The sequence below is a fragment of the Notolepis coatsorum genome, assembly GCF_963971535.1.
Source record: "Notolepis coatsorum genome assembly, chromosome: 5".
NCBI lineage: Eukaryota > Metazoa > Chordata > Actinopteri > Aulopiformes > Paralepididae > Notolepis > Notolepis coatsorum.
The window spans coordinates 199,036,138-199,038,621 of NC_140169.1; the positions used below are offsets into that span (position 1 = coordinate 199,036,138).

Genomic DNA, 2,484 nt, shown 5'->3' on the forward strand with positions numbered 1-2,484 from the left:
CCATATCAACTGAAGAAGGTCACATTGGACTACAATGCCCATACTAACCTCTGTTGTGTCACTTGTTTTCTGAAGTTTTGCCATTGTGATGTAACACAGTATCTGAGGAAGAATTCCTCTTCTTACTTTTTAAGGCACAATCAAGCAACTTTGCAGGTGGAAAAAACAAAACTTTTCAGGAAAATAAATACGCCTCAGACGTTAGTGCAGCCGTGACTTTGTGGTGACATTCATGGGTTTACATGGTGTTTACAACACAGTTCCACATACAATGGAAGTCTATGGCAGTGGTGAATCGCCAGAATTTCTGAAAGATTATGAAAAGAAGAAGGGTGTTTTGATATATATATATATATATTTTTTTTTAAAGGCAATAATGAATTGGAACACCCCCCATGTCAAAAAGACTTGGTACGGTCCTTTAAGGGCAGCCTCTCCAGGAAGCGTTGGGCGAGTGGGCAACAAGGAAGAGAGAGAGAGAGAGAGAGCGAGAGGAGGGATGGAGGGCAGCGAGGCACGATGGAGGCACACTCACCACACCCCTCCACGTGAAGGCTGCTCCGAGCGACCCCACCCCCCTGCCTCTTAGAGGGCAGCCCCCGCACCGAACGGAGAGAAGTTCAGATGAGCCCTCTGAAAAGACAAGACAGGGGGAGAAAGCAACAGCCAAACCCTTTAGCGTCAGACAGAGAGAGCGAGAGAGAGGAAGCGAGAAGGAGAGAGAAGAGAGAAAAAGAGTGCCACCTCCATACGACAGTGGGTCAGGAGGTAGAGCGGTCATCTTGTAATTGGAAGGTTCCACGGTTCGATACCCGCTCCTCCTCGAGCAAAGACACTTAACCCTCTAATTTCTCCCGATGAGCAGGTCGGCACCTTGCATGGTCGCCTCCGCCGTCGGTGTGTGAATGTGTGAGTGATATGGATGAGTGTGAGGAACAAAATTGTAAAGCGCTTTGGATAAAAGCACTATATTAATGCACCATTTACACGTTACAGTGGAAAACATTATCGCTTCAAATGTGCCCACATTTCAAACACAGGTGATTGTAATCAAACAACAGGTGGCTATCATCGAATGACAACCGTGGCCATTAAGTTGTGGCGTTGCACCATATCGGTGGACCTGAAATGTCACGAGAATACAATCAGAAGTACTAGTAGGGAAGTTCTGACATTTACTTATTAACCCTTTCACTACCACTCTACCAAAGGGTTAACCCTTTCACTAGCACACTACAGACGGTTAACCCTTTCACTACAACCGGCTGTAGTGTGGTTGTGAAAGGTTAACCTTCGGTAGTGTGGTAGTGAAAGGGCTAAAGGAGGTAGGAATTCGACAGAAATAGCAGCATATTATACTCGAGAGGAGGACCTTATACGACCTTCCACGGAAATATGATTTGTACTCTGTACAAAGAGCACAAAGAGACTGGAAGAGTGGCTTGCTCCGTCTGTCTTGAACAGGGTGTTCCAGGGAGTTATTTTACTCCGCACACAGTGACAAGCTTCAAAGACCCGCTCTCTCACTGAGCTCAGCCGCCTCTCACTATTTCACGCTGAACTTCTAGGCCTTTTTTTTTATTATTATTATAAATCTTTTTTTTTACTCCTCCACAAAATATGCGTCCCGGGTGGCAGATATGCTCCATTAGCAAGCCTTACAGACTGGGAACGACGTGTGCCTTCCCGGTCTCCTAAAATGAACCTCCCGGGAATATTGTGGACTGAGTCGCCCCCCGGTAACAGGATCGCAACGTGCGACGTGCGCGTTTGTTCTTTCAACACTTTTGAAATTGCCCCTCAATCATTTTACCAGAATCATTTTCCATATGAGTTTATTCATGTACTTATCTTTCCACATTTGGAGCATGTGAATCAGTCATTATGCTAGACACTGTCTGGTCTCCTAATGCTGCATCTAGACTGCATTTAATACTGCAGGAATTTTCCAGATAATTCCTCTGAGCTGTGATGCAACAATCAAAGGCCAGATTCGTGATTTCTTGTCATTATACATTTTCTTTCCAACGTGAGGTATAGTTTTGATTGATTCATTGAAATGTTATTAACAGATTGCAGAATGGGTACAATACAGTACGGCTCAATACACACACAATTGTTAAGGGGATGCAGACCAGAGAAAGACTTTCGTCTAGTTTACATCAGGTTCCCCCTTTTCAATTCATTATAACATTTAAGACATACACGACATACAGTACAGATATACAGTACTATTACATCCAGACATTTATGACATACAAGATATACAAATATACAGTACTGTTTATTTACAGACAGCGTTTCTAAAAGAGAATATATACATTTGAGGGGGATTCACAAACATTGTTCAAGAGTTTGATCTGTAGATATAAAATACCTTATTTAGAATTCTCTTAACCCACTGTAACGCATAAGAGAGATCTGTTTTACTCCAAGTAAAGATATGTCAAGCATTACCAATGTAAACAAACCTTTCACAACCAC

General features: G+C 43.1%; 1 pseudogene across 1 annotated transcript in view; it reads right to left on the minus strand.

Moving 5' to 3' along the window:
* Positions 1–585: 585 nt before the first annotated feature.
* The window catches only part of LOC311228508 (unconventional myosin-XVI-like), a 190,184-nt pseudogene continuing 188,285 nt past the window's right edge, over positions 586–2,484 (minus strand). Inside the window, exon 8 of the transcript in view lies at positions 586–633. The product of the transcript in view is annotated as an unconventional myosin-XVI-like (transcript). The remainder of the gene's footprint in view (positions 634–2,484) is intronic.